The 23,171-nt window shown below is 34.9% G+C and overlaps 1 long non-coding RNA gene, 1 other non-coding gene and 3 pseudogenes across 2 annotated transcripts; 3 read left to right on the top strand and 2 right to left on the bottom strand.

Annotated features, from left to right (window-relative positions):
• The first annotated feature begins 467 nt into the window (after positions 1–467).
• LOC149635057 (5S ribosomal RNA) lies at positions 468–586 on the top strand (annotated as a pseudogene).
• Positions 587–724: 138 nt separating this feature from the next.
• Positions 725–843, top strand: LOC149635058 (5S ribosomal RNA; annotated as a pseudogene).
• A 349-nt stretch (positions 844–1,192) lies between these two features.
• On the top strand, positions 1,193–1,311 carry LOC149635059 (5S ribosomal RNA). Its single transcript, XR_016372525.1, has one exon. It is a non-coding gene; the product is annotated as a 5S ribosomal RNA (ribosomal RNA).
• A 4,942-nt stretch (positions 1,312–6,253) lies between these two features.
• On the bottom strand, positions 6,254–7,002 carry LOC149635060 (uncharacterized; annotated as a pseudogene).
• Positions 7,003–13,041: 6,039 nt separating this feature from the next.
• LOC149635061 (uncharacterized) lies at positions 13,042–13,436 on the bottom strand. Its single transcript, XR_016372398.1, has 3 exons — positions 13,362–13,436; positions 13,182–13,271; positions 13,042–13,119 (listed from the first exon to the last, which is right to left on the bottom strand). It is a non-coding gene; the product is annotated as an uncharacterized LOC149635061 (long non-coding RNA).
• Positions 13,437–23,171: the final 9,735 nt, after the last annotated feature.

Genomic DNA, 23,171 nt, shown 5'->3' on the forward strand with positions numbered 1-23,171 from the left:
GACCAAAAATTTCAAAAATATATATTTTAAATCTAATCAGATACGCCCACCTAGTTGAAAATAGACCTATTATATTTGCGGGAGCCATTCTTGAGAATTTTTCTTTGCTTGTAGGTTGTTAATTTACCAACCAGAAAATATTTGTGTTTGGAAGTTGGATATTAAGTCAAATTAAGTGGTTGTAAAGAGCCAGCAGGTTTTTGCCGCTTCTTTTAGTGAGTATTCGATTTTTGTATGTAAAATGGAGGAAGAAAATGTTGAGAGTAAGGATGAAATGCGGAAGCGCAAAGCGCGGGAAAGGATGAGGGCAAAAAGGTCGACGTTTTCATTGGATACTTAAGTTTATATAATCATCTCGACACGGAGAGGTAATATTTTGGTTTTCCCAACTTGTTTATTTTTTAAAAACATGCAGATGGGTAATTTCTATAATTAGATTAAAATTTGAATAATTAACTAGTGTTCTCGGCAACGGCCATATCATGCTGAAAACTCCGGTTCTCGTCCGATCACCGAACTTTAGCAGCGTCGAGCGCAGTCAGTACTTGGGAGGGAGACCACTTAGGAACACTACGTGCCTTTTTCTTTTACACTTTAGTTTTCTTTTTTAAAATCCACCAGATATGAGAAAAGCAAACAGAGTTTCTTTTTTTATTTGTTAAAAACATGGAGAAGGGTAATTTGTCTAATTAGTTTTAAATTCGATTAATTAACTAGTGTTGTCGGTAACGGCCATTTCACGCTGAAAACACCGGTTCTCGTCCGATCACCGAAGTTAAGCAGCGTCGAGCGCAGTCAGTATTTGGGAGTGAGATCACTTAGGAACACTGCATGCCGTTGGCTTTCACACTCCAGTTTCCTTTTTTAAAATCTACCAGATATGAGAAAAGCAAACAGAGTTTCTTTTTTTATTTTTTAAAAAACATGCAGAAGGGTAATTTCTATAATTGGTTTTAGGTTCGAACAATTAACTATTCCAATCTGCAACGGCCATATCACGCTGAAAACTCCGGTTCACGACCGAACACCGAAGTTAAGCAGCGTCGAGCGCAGTCAGTGCCTTAGTTTCCTTTTGTAAAATCCACCAGATATGAGAAAAGCAAACAGGGTTTCTTTTTTCTATTTTTTAAAAACATGCAGAAGGGTAATTTCTATAATTAGATTAAAATTCGAATAATTAACTAGTGCTGTCGGCAACGGCCATATCACGCTGAAAACCCCGGTTCTCGTCCGATCACCGAAGTTAAGCAGCGTCGAGCGCAGTCAGTACTTGGGAGGGAGACCACTTAGGAACACTGCGTGCCGTTGTCTTTTACACTTTAGTTTCCTTTTTTAAAATCCACCAGATATGAGAAAAGCAAACAGAGTTTCTTTTTACCTCTCCGAGTGACGTATGTCACGGAGAGGTATTACACTGGACGTGTGTGTGTGTCTGTCTGTCACGCCCCACGTGACCGCGTTCGCAGTTTGCGTATCGGAGCAAACGTGTTCCCAGTTTCCGGACTGCATTGACTGTTCACAGAAATTTGGGTTTGTCTCCTCTGGCTATTCTACTTGAGTTCCAACACCACCAGCTTTGGTTTTCGTCCACTCCACATGGACACTAGTCTGTACTTGCTAGCTTCCTAGCACAAACATCTTCTGATCTTCGTCAATTTCACCTTGCACCAGCTTCTATGCACCACCATCTTCTGTTCTTCGTCAATTCCACATTGACACCAGCTTCTATGCACCACCATCTTCAGGTCTTTGTCCATTCCACATGGACGAGAGTCGGTCCATTCCGGCTTCTTTTCCTTCGTCACCGTTTGGTTTCAAGATATACGCGGCGATCGGCTAGGGTTACGAGAAACGTCTAGCCTCCCAATGGCAGGGCTTCCACCATCGGTTCACGCGAATGCGTTTTTATCTATTATTATAATGGAAACGAATCGTATATATACCCCAAAATTTGAAAAAAGCGGGCAAGAGGGGTACCCTTCACTTTAAACGTCAATATTAGCAATGTTTCGAAAGATAATAGTAACAACTTTATTTTAAACGAGTTAACTATTTTTAAAGTTATTTACTGGCGATTAAAATAATTAAAAATAATTATATTTATTTAAATATTAAAGATAAACCCAAGTTCCGAAGTCGTTAAATCATTGCCTCCTATATCTATCAAGGCCCGTGCATTGCGTTATATTTCCTACATTGCCTCATATATCAATTTAGGCCCGTGCATTGCGTTATATTTCCTACATTGCCTCCTGTATCTATCAAGGCCCAGGCATTGTGATATATTTCCTTCATTGCCTCCTATATCTATCGAGGCCCGTGCATTGCGATATATTTTTGAGAACAACAACCAAAATGGGAAGCTCCTCTCAGAACCATAATAATTTGTTTTCTCTGTTATATGAAATGAAAATATGGATTATATTTTCGGCAATTCGATTTGAATGGCTCTTTCTGATGTATCATTCTCTCAGCACTGTTCATAATGGACAGGAACGTAGAGATTCGAGACACTAGGAATTACGATAGTGTTTCAAATCCTCTGTAATGAGGGCTTAAAGGCTTGGAGTGAGTCGAAAGATAAATACACATCCTATTTTTAGTTGTACCATGCGTACCACAATGTTGCCAGGCGTTTATTGAAGGATGCTTCAACTAGTCTGAAACTAGTACAGACTGTTACGTCTACCAAGTTTCCTAGCATCCAACAATAAATAGGATTCATAAAAGCCAGTGTTACGCGCATGTCATGGGTCAAGTCGTTAAATATATCGACGCAGTTAAATAGCTGATGGCATTATTTTATCCACTTTCTCATTGCGTTCAACTTTGGCACGGACGACAGATGGCGCTCTTAACCTTCTACCCCCAAAAATCGCTGTTGTCTGCTCGTTTTCCCGTTCCGCGTTTTTTCGTTATAAACTTATGATTTAACGAACTGTTAAGATAAAATTTCATATTTCCCAAGACAGATAAGCTTCTACTCCTTTCATCTCACTCCCAGTTAGATTTAACCTGGTTAAAACATAATCAGATGAATTTGAGTTACAATGTCGTAAAATCCTGTGCATACAGTTACCTAGGAGTGATAGAGACACTTTTAACGATGCCTAGAGATGATTAACTTAAGCGAAATTGTTTTACGTTTGAATAAAAATACCGCTTCCAGTAGTGGGTTTATAGTACTCCTTGTTTGTGTAAGATTAGTGTAGCTGGAGAGCGTAATCATGGTAAACATTTAAAAATATATATTTTCAATAAAAACACCGCTTCCACTAGTGGACTTATACTCCTTGTTTGTGTAAGGTTAGTGTAGGTGTAGAGAGTAATCATTATAAACGCTTAAAAATATATTTTCAAAAATTGAGAATATAGAACATTTATTTTGTATCAAAAATATTTTGGTGCTAAGATTGCTTTAGAAAAATCCAAACGGCTAGGTTATGGTAAAAAAAGACAAGTGTAAGCTATTTGTAGATGAGATAATGTTTTACATGTTTTAAATGAGGCTAAAACTTCCACTATTGTGTCTAAAAAAGTGTTGGCAATGTATATTTTTTAAATATGACGGAATTGCGGTTGATATGATAGCGCCCTATTTGCGAAAAAAAACCGTTTTTAAACAGTTGAATCACTCTTTGATAGAATTTCAAGAGAAGAAGTTAAGCGTTAAATTTGCTCGATTAATTTTGTTCGGAAAATAATATATTTAAGCGCTACGTATTACTGAAGGAGATTGATTTTGCCAATCTTTGCGAGTATTTAACTGCTTAATAATTATTTTGGTTAAGTGGGAGCCTAGCTTATGTGTGATTGGGTTGTGGCTTCCATGTTTTGGGGACATTTGCTTTTTGTGTGGCGAGGTATGATTCAGCTTTGATATGGACAAATGTTACAAATCATACTGGTAGATTAAGAATACGGTTGAGGTATAGCGAGAGACTAGAGTTTCCAACGCAATTGAGAGATATTGAAAAGGCTTGAACAATTGACTATTTTAAAATTGAATTCCTGCACTTGCAAAGAATTAAAAAAAGCGATAGATGCATATATTTAGGTTGTTTAAGTGGTAGTGATAGCCATCTCCACTCGGAGAGGTAATATTTTGGCTTTCCCAACTTCTTATATTTTATATCAATCGAAAACAAACAATCTTAAACTGATAATCTGATGAAAAACTACAAACAAGAGTAAGATTTTTTAATTATTTCATTTATTTTGTTTCTCTTGTTAGAATGACAGATCGCTATTATTGAGCTTAACTTATTTCCCCCATTACAATAGCCATTAAGGGATTTGATATGACAAATTTAGTGCCTGAGAATAAGGGTGTTATATTTCCAATTACCGGCTACTGTAATTCATTGGAAAACATTCCTAAATTAACTCTAAATGACATCAATAATCACTATAAATTAAGAAGCTCGAGTGTAAGACCTTAAGAGCGCAGTGAAAACTTTTTTAAAGAACCATATGTTGTTCCGTCAAGTATTTTAGTTTGCTATAAAAGGTAAATCACACCTCGAAAACTGTTATAAATATAATAATGTTGATATTTAAAGTACTTCACAATAAATTCCAGGACCGCCGCCACTTGTTTTGTTAAGGCAAAATGTTACAAAAGCAAGAAAAAGACACACGCTCCGTACAATGTTGCCATTGCTTTTTCAACAAAAAATACCTCTATTTTGGATTCAAATTGCGAGTGCCCGATAGGTGCTGGTCAGTTTTGTAATCATTATATAGCGGTACTGAAGCTAATTTTTTTGCTGCAAGAGAAAAATTACAAAGAACCTCCACCCGAGGTAGCTTGCACTGACCTGCCTCAGATGCGGAATAGACCTCGGGGGGATGTTATTGGGAATTTCCAAGTAGTTGATATAAATTTTAAATCTACCAAAGTAATTTATCAAAACGAAACATGACCTCTAAACTTTACGATCCCCGAAAATTCCCAAGAGATGAAGTAATGTACGCTGAAGCTGTTAGTGAACTCGCTACTACTCTAAAACGGAATGGCAACAAGGTATTTGGCAGTATCTTGGACAGAACCAAACATTCAGCAGAGCCATGGGTTGAAACGAAACTTGGGAGATTCTCTATTGAATCTACAATTCATCATCAAATGGCATTCATTGAGAGTGGATGTGCGGTAATTCACAACTTGCAAGTTTATCAGAGAGAGTTTACGGTTAGAAAAACCGCCAGCGGTATGGTCTACCCAAATTTGAGTGCTCTACGTAGTTTTGAGACTAGTGCGTGTTATTTTCCATTACCAATGGACCAGGATATTATTTTTCGGGTAAATATTATTTCTTGTTAGTCAGTATTTTAGTTGGGTTCAAACAGTTGGAGCTCAAATATAGGAAAATCTAGTTTCGGTCAGTGAAGCGCGAGAAATAGAACAAAATAGCGGGGCGCAAGTACTAAGCTCAACGTGGACAGAAAAGAAAAAAAACGCGACTGACTGCGTCAAGATTCGGACGCGTTCTACTTCGAAAGGCATCTTGGTCTGAATCTGCGTTAGAAAGCCTTATACGACCCCAACAAATTGACAATATACCAGCTGTTCGTTATGGAATTAAAAGTGAACCTATAGCTGTAAAAAATATGAAGGTGTGTTAAATGCACTAGGTCATAAGGTAGTCATCTTTACGAGTGGTTTGGTTATAAGCCAAATAAACCCATGGCTGGGAGCATCACCAGACAGGGGTTGTTATGATCTGAAGGAAGAACAAAATTTCGGGCTTGTAGAAATCAAATCAAGTTACAAATTTAGGCTGGAAACCCCTGATGTTGCCTTGATAGATGGTTCATTTTACATGGAGTTAATTGATGATAAACCTGAACATAAAAGGAACCATCTGTACTATCACCAGGTAATGGGACAACTTGGAGTAACTGGTCTTAGTTGGTGCGATTTCGTCGTTTATTTTGGTAAGGGGCTTATAATTCAAAGAATTAGGTTTTCGGAAGAGTTGTGGAAAAAAACTGTGATCGATCTTGACGGGTTCTATTTTAAAGAAATGCTTCCATGGTTGGCTCACACCTAAACTAACACAACAAAGTTTTTGGACCTTTGTGTCTGATTGATTTATTTTCCTGTGTAATTATTTTGCTGTAAGAAAATGTGATACTTTGTTTTGAGTGATAAGATTATTTTAATTCAAAATATTTCAATAATATATTTAAAATATTATTTATTTTACATATTGATATCTTTCATAAAATATTAAAATATTTAACTTATGAATATTTACTGTTTCGTGTTCAATTAGTTCATTAATCTTCTGGACTTAGAACCATCTGAGCCTCGACATCATCCCTTAAATTAATAGGATCCACGCGCAATGGTATTTCTAATTCATCAATTTCAGTAGTGTCGTTATCGCTTTTTAAAATTGGAGATTGGAAATTGGTGAGCAGAGCGGTAACAGTCCATATTTGGTTGACAACTGGGCCAAGAGAAAGAGGAAGGACTATCAAAAATATGGAAATTTCTTATTCGACAAATTTTTCTTTCCACGTGGATTCTTAAGGAAGCTATTTTCTGAGTTTCTAGTATATCACTTGTAGAGAAGCATTTATGAGTCAGAAATGGAGGAATATTTAAATGCACACTCTCTGGAAGAAGGTCAACGATTGTGAATCCCTTGTCCGCCATTATCTGGTCATTATTATCGAAAGGTTTCTTGAGTAAGCCACATCTATCAGTAAGTTCTTTGTCTGATATACTGCCAGAGTACAACGACAAAACAAAAGTCAATGTTCCATCTGGAGCGATACCCAATAACCCTTTATACGTATTAGTAGACTTGTAGTGCGAGTATGTTCCAGACTGCAATACAAATGAGCTTGGTCTTTCACATTTGATTTCTGTCGCGTCTATAATTATCCTAGTGGATGGATATTTCTCTTTGAAAGCTTGGGGCATATTAGCGTCTATTTCGTCTCGAGGTGCCCAGATTGCGAGTTGCCCCAATTGAACATACATAAAGTTTATCCAAGTTATAATGATACGACAAACGGTACTTTCACTGATTTGGAAACGCTGCGCAAGATCATATTAAAATTATAAAAAACCGTCTTGGTTTGGACCAAGGCCGAAAAAACAAACGATATGTTTGAGGTTTATCAATTGACTGAAGTATCAGATATTGAAATTTTTTTCTAGTTATTGTTATCCACTCAATCCTTAATCAATATTTAATTCAATCAACTGATTTTACTGTTAATCGATCTAGTCCCTCTAAATTAATTGAAAAAATTACATATCTACGCTTTTTCAAGAACAATTACATTTTCCGAAAACATTTTATCATGAAATTAATTATTTTGAATTTGAAGGGAGTACGTGTTGAGGCATCAGTATTGAATATTTGAAATGTTCTACTGGATGTCTAAAAAGAGCAAGCGAACTTTGGCATAACTCGAATGGAAAATGTAAATATTTAATTGATGCCAAACCAGGGTGTTGCGCGAATTTATACATTAAATTTCGTATATCGAAATGCTACATTTCTATTGTCGCCTCTATGAAGGTAAAGTTGCACTGGAACTTCCATTTCCATACTTAAGAATTTCTTGGTCATAACTCAGTCTTCATTTGAAACGTCACCCCTACTTTACACCGGTTACGTATTACGCGTAATCATTTTAGCAAGCGTAAAGATCATTTCGGAAAACACCGGGGCGAGGCCACCATTGGGGTGTATTCTCCCTCGCACCCAGGGTCATCGCCAGACGGTGCCAGAGTTCACTACGGGCAGGAGGCTAGTCAACTAGCACTGCCTATAGCGGTGCTTCTAAGCGAGCGAGAAAATGAAAGAGAGAAAACACCCCAATGGCGGGATCACACCTGTGTTTTAGTTTCTCTGTATGTAATTTCCAAACTCACTTACAAATGTACTGTACACCGATTACACTGAGTGATCGGTCGTTCGGGCGCTAGTGAGTGTCAAGCCATAACCATAACCATTCATGCACACGAATGTTTTATAGTGTTAGGTTAATAAGGTTGGCGGGCAAGTCCGGAGTGTCATGTACAGTACCGTTTACTAATGTGAAAAGGTTTCGATCTATATGGTAATATAATATAGTGTGTTGCGACGGCTCAGATGACCCATACAGTGGAACCACTGGTGATTATAAAATGCAATATATTGGGAAAATAGAGGAAGGGAGGGGGTGTCGGAGTTAAATGTGACCTTCCTGGCATAACTAGTAATGAATGATGTGTTTAACCATATTATCTCCGCGGGAAATGAATATAACAAGTCATTGATACTGAGAAGTATTTCTGTTTATGTGATCTTTACCCTTAACCACGCAGGATAAACTTTGTTGCTTTGTCTTAAGTAGACGACATTCACTGTAAACGACAGTCTTATCAACAACTTAAAACAGATTTAAACTTCTTTTGGTGCAAACTTGAAAATTTGTCAAGCCAGCAACAATTAAAACTATGTTGGTCAAGGTGCTTACAAGTTAGAGAGTATCGACACGAAATCCCTTCAAAATAATTAATTTCATGATAAAATGTTTTCGGAAAATGTAATTGTTCTTGAAAAAGCGTAGATATGTAATTTTTTCAATTAATTTAGAGGGACTAGATCGATTAACAGTAAAATCAGTTGATTGAATTAAATATTGATTAAGGATTGAGTGGATAAAAATAACTAGAAAAAAATTTCAATATCTGACACTTCAGTCAATTGATAAACCTCAAACATATCGTTTGTTTTTTCGGCCTTGGTCCAAACCAAGACGGTTTTTTATAATATCTGTCACTTCAGTCTTAATGTAATTAATTTTTAAATAATCATGTTTGCTTCACCGTCATACATTTGCACTCTAAAATATAACGGTGCATTCAAACACCATATATGCTGTTTTTTCCGGTGCCAAAAAAGACATCATTTAGGGTGTACTTTAACCCCATTTTTATGATCAATTCACGCCATTTGCTAATATTATTTGCAAGTATTAAGAAAATATTAGGCATTAATGCACCATTTACAGTGGTTTTTAACATCTTTGTTAGACAATCTGTTGAACTTCTAATATTACTTAGTTTAATGGTGTTAAAAGTATGAAAAAAGTACGCTACCTCTGTCACATTATTAAACCAAGTGAAGTGAAATAGTTGTAAAATATTTATTTTTTCCATATTTAGCACCACGTTTATGGTGTAAAACAAATCGGTCAATACACCATTTCAAGTCCCTGTTTACCCATTTAAAGACCTGTTTACCCATTTAAAGACCCTATTTCCCCCGTTTTAACTTTTAAGGCCCTATTGACCCATTTCAAGTTAATTGTACTATGGTAATTAACCGCTTGCCTGCCTTACGACCGAATTCCAATTCGGCTGAAAACTATCGCAATTTGGCGGTTTTGGATTTGGTCTAATGGGACAAACATCTTGGCTTAAATTAAAATTCTATCTACGCCCGTTAACATCTGATTAACTTGAGTGGTTATGTAAAATGAGCAATAATCTCATCTATTTTGTAAAACATTAAGCAAAATTTACAGTTTTGAAGAATGAAATATTTTTAAATAGCAGAAATGCACCGTTATAAAGCGATTCGCTTATTTTAATTTTTAAGTCAAATTACGTAACACTGTAACGAACTTAAACGAAGTTTGAACATAGAATGAGTTCCCAAAAATAATTTTCTAACGTAATATAGTGCCTATGAAAGACCACATATTATTAAAAGAAAATATTTTTATTTTTAAACGCTGTCAACGATAAAACGTTTGTTATTATTGAACTTTTTTTTTAAATTTATAACATTTATAGGATAAATACGTCTACTATTAAGAGGTACAATGCTTGAAATTTGTGTCTCAATGACACGTAACCTAACTAACATATGCCTTACCTAACCCGACCTATAAAACCAGCAATATTTTCAACGTTTTTTGTTGAGGGACCTTGAAAAATAAACGATTTTTTGGAAAAGGCCCGAGTTGATTAGTAATGACCTAATATTAATCTCGGTTTCTAAAATAAAAATAAAATTCTTATGCCATGAAATATTTTCCAATAAGCATGTATTTTTAAAAAATTGTGCATACAGACCTCAGAAAGGTTTTTAAGTGATGTTTTAAAAAGTAAAACATGCTCATTATTAAAACTAGAGGTGTGCGGTTAACCGTTTCAATCGAATAATTCGATCAAATACCGAACCGAATTATTCGATTCGGTATTCGGTAAGCCCATTTTCACTATTCGATACGAATATCGAATACCGAACTGACTATTCGGTTAAAGTTCGACTACCATAAATTTAGGTCCTTGGCAGTAGAGAGACCCACCTTATTTTAAAAATTATCATCCCGATTTTATTTGTCCTCCATCAAAAACTACCATCAAGTGCCTAGGAAAAGTTTAAACAATACTTGGCCACCAATGAGGAGAGGCATTTTGAAATTTAGGAGCTTCTAAATGTTTTTCTCATTGCTTTGTATTATTTATTTGCGAATAAAGGGTTACCACCCGATTAATCGCGAATAGTTAAGCCTAGTATTCGCGAGTATTAGGGTTAACTATTCGCGAATACTAGGCTTAACTATTCGCGATTAATCGGTTAGTAAAATATTTACCAAGGCCTAACTATTCGGTATTCGATTTGGAATAAAAACTATTCGATTCGGTATTTGATAAGGAAAATTTTTTAGTATTCGATAACCGGTTCGATACCCAAAAAGTGGTATTCGTACACCCCTAATTAAAACCAATCTGACTCTATTACATTAGTTGTTGCCCAAAATAGTTCATTTGGATAATTTTAACGGCATTAACATTTTTACTTAAAATCGTGTTCAGTCAGGATTGATATAATAAGAGAGCCTTCAACGTGTACAAACACAATAGGAAAGGTAGTGAAGTCCCACTGAACAAGACTATAAATATTCCTGTAAATCAGGCGCATGGTCCTGATATGGGGTGAACAGGGGTTTGATATGAGATTAATAGGGGTTTTAAATTGGGACATGAAATGGGGGTAAATTGGGACATGAAATGGGGGTAAATTGGGACATGAAATGGGGGTAAATATGGACTTGAAATGGGGGTAAATATCGACTTGAAATGGGGGTAAATATCGACTTGAAATGGGTCTAAATATCGACTTGAAATGGGTCTAAATATGGACTTGAAATGGGTCTAAATATCGACTTGAAATGGGTCTAAATATCGACTTGAAATGGGTCTAAATATCGACTTGAAATGGGTCGAAATATCGACTTGAAATGGGTCGAAATATCGACTTGAAATGGGTCGAAATATCGACTTGAAATGGGTCTAAATATCGACTTGAAATGGGTCTAAATATCGACTTGAAATGGGTCTAAATATCGACTTGAAATGGGTCTAAATATGGACTTGAAATGCGTCTAAATATGGACTTGAAATGGGTCCAAATATCGACTTGAAATGGGTCCAAATATCGACTTGAAATGGGTCCAAATATCGACTTGAAATGGGTCCAAATATCGACTTGAAATGGGTCCAAATATCGACTTGAAATGGGTCCAAATATCGACTTGAAATGGGTCTAAATATAGACTTGAAATGGGTCTAAATATGGACTTGAAATGGGTCTAAATATGGACTTAAGTGCTCATTTAATTGTAAAGATTAAATAGGAAAATTGAGACTGGGTGAAAGATAAGTGTAGTTTTAATTTCAATTAAATAAGGTATCCATGAATTTAACCAAAAAAATCGTGTTTTGCGTTAATTTCACCTTAATTTTACTTACGTTTAAAGGTTTATCTCGATTAAGTTTAGTTTAAAGGCTTATCTCGATTAAGTTTAGTTTAAAGGCTTATCTCGATTAAGTTTAGTTTAAAGGCTTATATCGATTAAGTTTAGTTTAAAGGCTTGCTCGATTAAGTTTAGTTTAAAGGCTTATCTCGATTAAGTTTAATTTAAAGGCTTATCTCGATTAATTTTAGTTCAAAGGTTTATCTCGATTAAGTTTGGTTTAGAGGCTTATCTCGATTAAGTTTGGTTTAGAGGCTTATCTCGATTAAGTTTGGTTTAGAGGCTTATCTCGATTAAGTTTGGTTTAGAGGCTTATCTCGATTAAGTTTGGTTTAGAGGCTTATCTCGATTAAGTTTGGTTTAGAGGCTTATCTCGATTAAGTTTGGTTTAGAGGCTTATCTCGATTAAGTTTGGTTTAGAGGCTTATCTCGATTAAGTTTAATTTAAAGGTTTATCTCGATTAAGTTTAATTTAAAGGTTTATCTCGATTAAGTTTGGTTTTGAGGCTTATCTCGATTAAGTTTAATTTAAAGGTTTATCTCGGTTAAGTTTAATTTAAAGGTTTATCCGGATTAAGTTTAATTAAAGGTTTATCCGGATTAAGTTAAATTTAAAGGTTTATCCGGAATAAGTTTAATTAAAGGTTTATCTGGATTAAGTTTAATTAAAGGTTTATCCTAATTAAGTATAATTTAAAGGTTTATCCTGATTAAGTTTAATTAAAGGTTTATCTTGATTAAGTGTGAAATAGAAATACGAGGCTTTATCAACAGCTATACAGTTTAAATATTAATTAAGTTGTCCATTTAAAATTTATTCGAGTTTTTATCCAAAATATGTATATTTTATGTTTAAATTCACCCTAATTATACTTAATTTTGTTGAAAATAATGAAGGATTGTGGTTTGGCAGTATTGATTTAGCTTATAAATTGAGCTTCAAAAAATTATTAACCTTAATTTTAATGTTTAGATGAGTTTTTGATTAGTTCCAACACATTGCGTTCAGTTTTTATCATGCCCCGTACTAAATTTGCGGTAACGTGAAGATTAACAATTAAATATGTTGTACCGGGGAGCCCGTTACAACGGATCAGTACAAAGGTTACAATGTTAATGAATGATGCGATTCCATAGTTTCGCTTAAATACCAGTAATTAAATCCAATACCTAAACAATTCATAGCAATTCTGACAAATAAACAAACGGCAATGAGGACTGTGGAAATAGCAAACGTAACCCTCTGTTTATGTTGAAAAAATCTGCACATGGAATTTATTTGACTAATTACGTAAAGACAATGTTCTCCTGGATTAACCAGCACCACTGTTACTTATATTTCTAAATTAAACAATCCACTCTTTGTAACAAATAATTTATAAAACGTAATATCATATACGGACTGTTTCTCCAGGAAAAAAATTGTTTTAACGAATCGTTTCCAACGTGGTCACGTTGAGAGAATCTGTGCTGATGTAAACATGGAAATTCCTCTACATTGGTTCAGTTTAAGGAAATATATTACACACCTTCACAATTAGTACCATTTTAGTGAGATTAACAAATAATGAAACCCTGTATACCTCATACGTAACCCTCCGTTTCCAACGTGGTTACGTTGAGAGAATCTGTGCAGAAGTAAACATGGAAATTCCTCTACATTGGTTTCGTTTAAGGAAATATATCACACATCTTCACAATTAGTAGCATTTTAGTGAGATTAACAAATAATGAAACCCTGTATACCTGCTATATTTGTTGGTAGCAGAAAACGAAGCAGACTGCGTATTTTTATAATACAGAGCTGGAAATTAGCTTTTTTATCTTAAAAGGGGGAAGACACTATAAAGACTATATTACATAGACAAACTAAAATACAACTTAAGCCTTGGCCGTAAAGAACGTTCAAAAACTTACTTTAAATGATATAAAAACCTCTGTTAACTGTAATTATTTACCTGAATTACTTTTCTAGACGAAAATTCGACCTGATAACGACGTATTTCTTATTAAGGGTGCTACAGTTAATTAGAAAATACATATAAAGGTGCTCAAGCTCGGATGAAATACCAAAGTAATTTGTCAGCGTCTACTGCTAGATAGTCTGACCCAAAAGTAATTTTTGACGTACTTTCAGAATTAACTAAAATTAACATAATTAGAGTTAATTGATTTAAATTAAACTAGCCGATAGCACACCTTGAATACTTAATTGTTAATTCAAGAGTATTCCGAAAAGTAACTTCGCTGTAGTTTTTCTGTTCGCGGTGGGGGTAAATCACGAAAAACGCCATGTTAATCTCCATAGGAAATTAAGTAAATGCATGTGAATTTTGCTTTAACGTTACAAAAGGGTGTCAAGTCATATCTACAAGGGCCTACCGGCCCTGTAGAATTTATGTAAACAGGTCTATGACTTCTGTTTGTAAACAAGTCTAAGACTTCTGTTTGTAAACAAGTCTAAGACTTCTGTTTGTAAACAAGTCTAAGACTTCTGTTTGTAAACAAGTCTAAGACTTCTGTTTGTAAACAAGTCTACTTGCACTAGTCCATGAAATCTGATGTGCACATATCCATGACATCTCTTTTTACGCAAGTCTATGATGTATTTTTTGCGCAAGTCTATGACATCTGTTTGTGCACAACCCTGTGACTTCCGTTTGTGTACAAGTCTCCGGAATCTGTTTGTGCACAGGTCTACGGAATGTTTTTGTGCATAGGCCTACGGAATCGGTTTGTGCAAAGGCCTAAGGAATCAGTTTTTGCAAAAGCCACTGCATCTGTTTGTGCACAGGTCTAAAGAACATTTTTCTGCAAATGGATACGGGATATTTTTACGCAAATGGATATGCAGTATTTTTGTGCAATGATGTACGAGATATTCTTGAGCACATTTTTGAGCATAGGGGTATGGAATGTTTTTGTGCAGAGGTCCATGGAATCTTTTTGTGTACAGGTATATAACATCTCTTTTTATGTTTATGACATCTGTTTGTGCGCAAGTCTATGACATCAGTGTGTGCGTAAGTATATGACATCAGTGTGTGCGTAAGTATATGACATCAGTGTGTGCGTAAGTATATGACATCAGTTTGTGCGCAAGTCTATGACATCAGTTTGTGCGCAAGTCTATGACATCAGTTTGTGCGCAAGTCTATGACATCAGTTTGTGCTCAATTCTAAGGGATCTGTTTGTGCACAAGTCTACGGGCTCTGTTTGTACATAATTATATGACATGTGTTTTCACAAGTCTATGGTATCTGTATGTGTACAGCTCTACGAAATATGTTTGTGCACAGGCAGGGTGACCACAACAAAGCCTTGTAATAGTTATAGGAAAATAGGAAATTTACAATTGATTTACAGGAAATTATAGGAGACTAGCTGTTACCCGCGGCATCACTTGAGTGTAGTAAGAACTTCCATCAAGTATGGGTACATTTTACTGATTCGACTAAAATTTTTGTAGCATCCTAGGAGCGAAGGCACTCGGCGTCGCCCATCAGCTCGTCGGGACATTTTTTATTATTTACACGCAGACATTCTATAAAGAAGGGTTTTTTAATATCTGGCCGCCATTTAAAATGATGGCAACAAATCGATCCCGAAAGACGATTCAGCCCGTCTATAGGTTAAAGGAATCCAGTGTACTAAATTTTTGTGAAATCGGTTGAAACGCGCGGACTTTCTTACAAAGAGAAGATTTGCTACATTTCTGGGCGCCATTTATTAAGATGGTGGCGGATTGGAAAAATCTTTCTTAGTACGCGCCTATTACTTACGAGTAACGTTCCTCCAAATTTTCAGCCTTCTGGGGCCAGCGGTTTGGGCTGGGCGATGATTATCAGTCAGTCTGTCAGTCAGTCAGGACTTTGATTTATATCATGAAAGAATCATATACTAGCTCCCTATAAGTTACTCAGCCACACTGGCCTAATGCATCCAGCGTTTTCTTCCCGCCAAAAAAGTGTTACCTATATGCGACCTAAAGTGAGAGAAAATAACACTTCTCCCGGCGCTTACGTATTTCCGGTAAAAACCCGCAAAAGGAGATCAACCAATGAAACTTTGAACTGAAAGGTAGTTAGTATAAGCATACGACGTTTTAGAAATGTTGTGATTGTTTGCGGACGGTTCAGAGTCGTATTTTATCTTTGAAATTATTTTAATGGGTTAGGGTTGGCGCAATAGGAAGTTATTTTTTTCGCATTAAAATGGCAGAATTTTGGATATTTTTTGACGAAGCCCAAATGATAGAAACTCATTCAAATTCAGACTTCAGAGCGTTGCCTACGGAATAAAAAATTTTATTCCGTAGGCAACATTCAGAGGCAGGAACTATTTATGGTGAGAGAACCAAACTTTATCAAAAAATAAGAGCTAAACAACAACTTAATAGTCATACTAAACTTTTTAATAATGCGTCTAAAGAACTAATAGAAAAACTTAAAGAAAGGCCCAACCCATTTTTAACGAAGCCTGTTGTGAAACCAAAATTATTTTTCAATAAGCAAAAGAATGAATGTGACGCAAAGAAGTCAAACCTCCAAAACCGTTAATACCATTTGGAACTATCGTCACTTTCAAGTTCTCGATATATTAATTTCAAAGCCCTAAGAGAGGGCACCGTCTACTATCACTTTCACCCGCCTCCCCTCCTCTCGACTACTATTCGGAAGAAAATGCTGGATACATTCAAGGCCGACTATATTAGAAGAGGCCGATGCACGCTATAGCGGTAGAGGGGGACACACCTCTCCTTGCCTGCCACTTTGAATTGGTAGATGGCGCTGTTCATTTTTGCAAAATTTAAATGTCTTTGAATTTCGCGCCAAAATGGCAACTTTTTCCAGATCAAAATTTTAGTTTTTCCCAAAGAAAACCTGTTATAAATGAGTGACATTTTTAAATGTTATAACTCTGGGGTTAATATCAAATCTAAAAACTATCTTCACTTTAATTATATCTAATTAACAATTGATTTATTTTTTATGTCCAATAGTTAATTCAGGAATCACTTAAATTCACATTGCACAAATGTTGACTAGGCTTTTTATTATCACTTAAAAACAACTAGGAACAATTTACAGCGAGGATTAAAAACATTTATTTAAACTAGGAACTTGTTATAATAACGTTTGATCATGATATATTCAAATAACATTGTCAGGTGCAATTAAGTCTAAAACTACAGCGAAATTAAGTAATGTATAACATAAAAGTTATAATTGACTTAATTGAAGAAAATATCAATATTGTCAGGTTCAATTAAGTCAAAAACTAATAGCAAAATTAAGTAATGTATCACATAAAAATTTAGTAAATTTGACTTAATTGAAGTAAATATCACTTATTATTTGACTTATTACAGGATGTTTTAACACTTTGAGAAGCTGCCTATAAACGTTTATTCATTTTTCAACCTTACTTAAATTTTAACGTGTTATGTTTCGCTAACAAATGACTATAAATGTTAAATCCCTTTTCACCCTTATTTAATTTTAATTCCTCTCATACTTTTAAAACTTTCCTTGACAAAGGCTTCATGTATAAAATTTTACGTTTTTCATTTACGTCTGTTATGTCGTTAGCGTGATTGGTTAAAAGTGGCCTAATTAATTTTTCAAGCAAGACTTTAGGTAATGACGAATTGCATGTGCAAGTTAATGGTTTACTAAAATGCGGAAGTAAAACTTCCATGTATGATTTAAGGGCTTTTTTTCGTGGGAAAAAAACTAAGATAAGAAATTTTTTCAAATAATTGATGTTTTATAATCACGTCTTCAAAAATGAAAATTTGAATATCTGTTACTTCAAACAATTAATTTTCTACACTTATGCTTACTTTTTCGCGTCTTTGTGTACAAAGACATTTTTTATTAATTCTTATTATGGTGCGCACTGACTTTCAGTGCGTCTAATTATAAGTCAGCTTTGTTGATATTTAACGTTAACACTCATGTTGGCAAACTAAGAAAATCGTTGAGGTGAAACGAGACAGTAGTGTTTATACTGTTAACCAGTTGTGAATGTAGCTATAAGAATATAGGGTTAACAGTTGAGGCCTAGACAATTGGGCCTTTTCAAACACATAAAGGTTATATCGCTCCAAAATTTATACACTTCATTTCCTGTTTTTTCCCATTTACTGATTTAAATGTGTCCAAGACATATCTTTAATGGATGTAAATGTCGTCTGCTTTACTGTATATTCGCTAAGCTTGGAATACCGCTTTAATAATTCGTAAATTTTTACTTCAAAAAAGAGAAATAATTCTATATCTACGTTAATAAGTTTGTAGTAATAGTCCTCCACTTGACTCGGAGAGGAAATATTTTGGTTTTTCCAACTTGTTCATATTTTGTGTGATTATTAGCAAGACATTTTAACTTTTTATGTACAGAGAGCGGTCTTCCGCTTTGATTCGCTTCGAGGTGGGTTAGTCGGTTTTGGTTCAAGTCGTGCTGGACGTTCGTCTAAATTCCGACTCTGATAAAAGTACAGTTACTTACACTGTTTTAATATCGGCGGTGATGACCTAACAATAGGAATGGGGATGATAGTACATTTAGAACTCGGCTTACCATATCAGGGATCCTGTCGGCTTTTGGACTCCTTACCATCTGGGACACAGTTTGCTCCAAAGCCAATTCCAACTACCTACCGACCATTTGTAATAGCTAAGATCTCGATTAACGATCATCTCGGCATTTATGACTTCATTCCTACTCTATAGTTTTTACAATTCCTTTTTAAGGTTAGCTACGTGAACTAAATGTTGTAATGGCATTGATCGATTGACTTATTAAAATAACAGGAGAGATTTTTCAATGTTTAAGATGCATTGTATTTTTTATAATAGTACACGAAGTTTAATCCTTCTAATAAATTTACTTTTCTATGGATAGATTTATAAAATAAATTGGCGATGGTTTTAAGAATGTTATAAGCTAGTAGTTCAAAACTATCAACTCTGGTTCACGACAAAAAATGTCATTGGTAAGCCTACTATCAAAATATTGCTAAGATCACTATTCAGTGATTGGTAAAACCGTATTAAAAAAGCTAGCCGGCCACAAGACAGGTAAGCGACTTATTAAACTGCGTGTAAGTCAGCCCTTTACCAAAATGTAAGAAAATTAATAACATATCTAAACAAACGAGGAAACCCAGTTTCGAAAGTTGACGAATCCTTCCTGTAACTGCCGACGAAACCGTCATTTTGTAACTCGACGAGACCGTCATTTTGTAACTCGACGAGACCGTCATTTTGTAACTCGACGAAACAGTCATTTGTAACTCAACGAAGCCGACTTTCAAATGCCGTTGAAAAAACCTTTAAATATCGACGAAACCGATCTCTAAATGTCGACGAAACCGATCTTTGAAAGTCGATAAAACCAACGTTTAAAGAAAGGCTTCGCTTGGGATTCATTTATACAAATGCCACTAGATTCACGCTTAATTTAGGGGTGGAGTTGACTGGCCCTCTAAGCTTAGCAAAGGCTAGTTTTAGCTCAGCCCTTATGGTTGAGTTTTGATTGCCTTCTGCCTTTGGCAAAGAGAAATTTGTGTGTAAAGATAACCCAGAATGTTAAGGGTGCAACAGGAATCGCAATTTGTGTGTTAAGATCACCCAGAATGTTAAGGGTGAAACAGGAATCGAAATTTGTGTGTTAAGATCACCTAGAATGTTAAAAGTGCAACAGGAATCGACAATTGCTTTAAATGTTGATGTAACCGATCTTTAAAAGACGATGAATCCAACCTATGTAAGCCGATGAAACCACCTTTAAAAATTTAAAAATCCGACTTAAGATGAAGATTAAAAAAGTGTTTGCTCAGTTATTTTTAAGGGTCGGTATCACAGTCAGCAAAATTTATTTTCGGAACAGTTGGGTTGAAGTTTTTATAGCTAGGACATTACAACGGAATAAACGAAAGCCCAAAGACGCTTTTTCGTCATTGTCGGTTGGACCTCGAAACAACAACGTCGTTGGGAAGTCGACTGTGCTACTAGGTTCAACTCACAAAAACTTTGATTTTTATAGAAGAGATTTACAGTACCTGATGTTATGGTTGTTGGACAGTTTATCCATAATGTAGTCCTGAATGTAAAAGTTTTGTCTATCATTCCAAAATGTTTTGGTTTTCCTATTATTATCGTGATGCTAAAGTTGTAAAAAAAGGAAAAAAAAACTTGTTTGGGTACAACAACGCTTTTACTTCATATAAAATGCTAGGACTAGGGTTGTGCAGGTATTGCTACAGATAAAAAACCGAAAACCCAATAAAACCCGGCGGACTGGTTTTTTTTAAATAAAACCCGGTTTTTTAGCCCTGGACCACGGGTACCATTTGCGCACCCATTTAATTACTGTACGAAAATCCTATGTTGAGATTTTAAGCCAATATGATTCGACGATAGTATCTGCCATAAAGCTATTTTATTTTTGATGACCAACTGATTTTTGTAAAAGAAACCAAACTAAAAGAAAGCTAAACTAACAGAGAAATAACCTACTATAAGTTTGAAATTTTCAGTAGTTTCGTTGAATATTTCGTTTATTAATGGTATTGTTTCTTAAATTGGCAGATGTCAATTATAATCATTTTACCCGATAAGTATTCCTTAAAACTTCTAATATCCAACGGCTACTCGAAAACCATTTTTCGGCTAAGCCCAATTACCTCGATACCCCAGAAGCAAAGATTTTAAAATTGAACCGGATTCGATGTCCGATGAATCGCTACCCGCACACCCCTAGCTATGACAGAACTATTTTCAACATTTTTATATCTATCAAAGCTACAATAAAAGATCCTGGATTGGTAGAAAACTTACAGATCGGGTTGAGTAAAGAAAAATGTTATCCATTTCAATTTCTTAAAAATTGCTAGGAAGAAATAATTATGTTAATTTTATGATACGTAAAAACGACTAGAAAAGAATTTTGTTGCCCTGGAGATATGTGAAGTTACCGGTTCATATTTTGGAAAAACAAATACCGTCCTGTCGGTAATATATTAATAAAAACTGTCTTTGTAGTCAAAGGCGGGAAAGAGTGAAAGATCAACGTAGAAAATTAATTGCCTGAAGTAACAGATATTCAAATTTTTACTTTTGAAGACACGATCCTAAAACATTAATTATTAAAAAAATTCTTGTCTTAGTTTTTTTACCATATTTATTTTTATTTTATCACGAAACATGTGCGTCATTTTAAAAATTGTACGCGTATGCATTTTATTTTCTATCAAGAACTTACAACTAATTTTGCGCATTAGGCCCTATAAGGAGGATAAAAAGGACAGAAAATCGTTGATAGCTTAACAAATCGTGTTCGTTAATTTTAAAATTTTAGAAGTATCAAAATTAACGTGATGTATAGCTCCCAAAAGATCACTATCTATCTAAACACCTTTTCGACACTAATAACTACGTCCGGTTCAAACGGCCTTTGTAATTTTACGCTTCGCAATATTTCCAATTTTAAAATATATGTATAAAAAAATCGAAGTATTTGAACCACCTAAGAGCAAATGTTTGTCAAAAAATAAAACCAAGTATCATACCAGTAACCCTTAATAATACTTGAAGATGCCATTTTTTCAAGAACTACTATTAAGAGCAAATTACTTAAGTGTAATAAATAATAATGTTGAAAAATACTTAGGACTAAGAAAATTTGGTCAAAAAACGTAAACAAGAATTTTTTAAAATAATTGAGGTTTTATGATCGTGTCTTCAAAAGTAAACATTTGAATATCTGTCACATCAGGCAATTAATTTTCTACACTTATCTTTCACACTTTTCCGTCTTTGACTACACAGACAATTTTTATTAATATCTGTAACTTCAGTCTTAATATTAATTAAAATTGTTCAGAAACCGTGGGAGAGTAATAAAGCTTAATTACCAGCCACCTCTTATCTAGCTCAATTGCCAGGCGCCGGTAATCTAGCTCAATTACCAGCCACCGTTAATCTAGCTTTATTACCAGTCATCGGGAATCTATCTTAATTACCAGCCACTGGTAATCTTACTTAATTACCTGAAATCGGTAGTCTAGCATAATTTCCAGGAACCGGTAATCTAGTTTAATCACCAGCCAGAGTTAGTGTAGCTTAATTACCAACCAGCGGTAATCTAGCCTAATTACCAGCAGCGGTAATCTAGCTGAATTACTAGCCACCAGAAATTTAGATTAATTACCAGCCACCTGTAATCTAGCCTCATTACCAGCCACCAGTAATCTAGCTTAATTACCAGCCACCGATAATCTAGCCTAATTACCAGCCACAGGTAATCTAGCCTAATTACCAGCTACCGGTAATCTAGATTAATTTCCAGCAGACTGTCATCCATCTTAATTACCAGCAGTCGGTCATCCAGCTTAATTACCAAGATTCGGTAATCTAGCTTAATTACCAGTCATTGGTAATCTAGCTTAATTACCAGCAGCGGTAATCTAGCTTAATTACCAGTAGTCGGTAATCATTTTAAATCACGCTTATTTTTACTGTCCCAAAGGCCGTGGGTAACTTAAAATATTAGGGTGCGGGTCCTTTTCCAATTTAACTTGTTAGCTCGCACAATGTAAGTTACCCTTGTTTTTCAACACCACGAAAATTCAAAAAAAAAAAGCTTTATACCTGCTGGCATCATACACTGCTTAAATTACGCAGACTGGAATAGTTATAAAAATTTTAACTTAAACATACTTAGACTTAATTATAGTCAATGAAAATCACGTAGCTTCTAGTAAAATGTTTTACCTTTCATTTAAATCCCTTTTCAAGACTAACAAACGTATATTTAAGTCTATAAGGTACTGGACAAAAAAGATGTTTTGGAAAAAAATACCATGTTATTTCTATTGGAAATATCGAGTTTTTCGTAAAAAGATCTGGTTAATTTTAAGCAAATGAAAACCACCCTTAGCAACTTAATTTAAAAAAAAATTAAACTATTATGTGGATAACTTTGAAATTTTAACCACATATTGAGGACCCAAATTGCAGTTCTGTGGATTTTTTTAAAAACAGTTAATACAATACCAAAAAGTTACATCCAAACAAAACACCTTCCTTATTCATTAAAGGGATAGAATCAATCTTTTGACTACTAATGAAAAGCTTTAATTTTTTTAAATCAGATAGAACCTAAAATTACGTTTTCAAAAATATATAGATATTGATAGTTTTAATAACTTAACAATTTTTAATTAATTTTTAAAAGTATTAGTTTTCGGCGCTGCTCCGATCACTGCCCCCTCTACAGTCGTTTGCAAAAACACGAGCGAAAAGACTAAATTACTCCCGCGACCCTCTCTCCCTCGGAGGTACAGTAGATTTACTCCTAAAAGTAGTTTTCATACTATTCTGCA

Source organism: Phalangium opilio, unplaced genomic scaffold, assembly GCF_054372755.1.
Source record: "Phalangium opilio isolate 3A_F unplaced genomic scaffold, DU_Popi_V2 ptg000095l_1, whole genome shotgun sequence".
NCBI lineage: Eukaryota > Metazoa > Arthropoda > Arachnida > Opiliones > Phalangiidae > Phalangium > Phalangium opilio.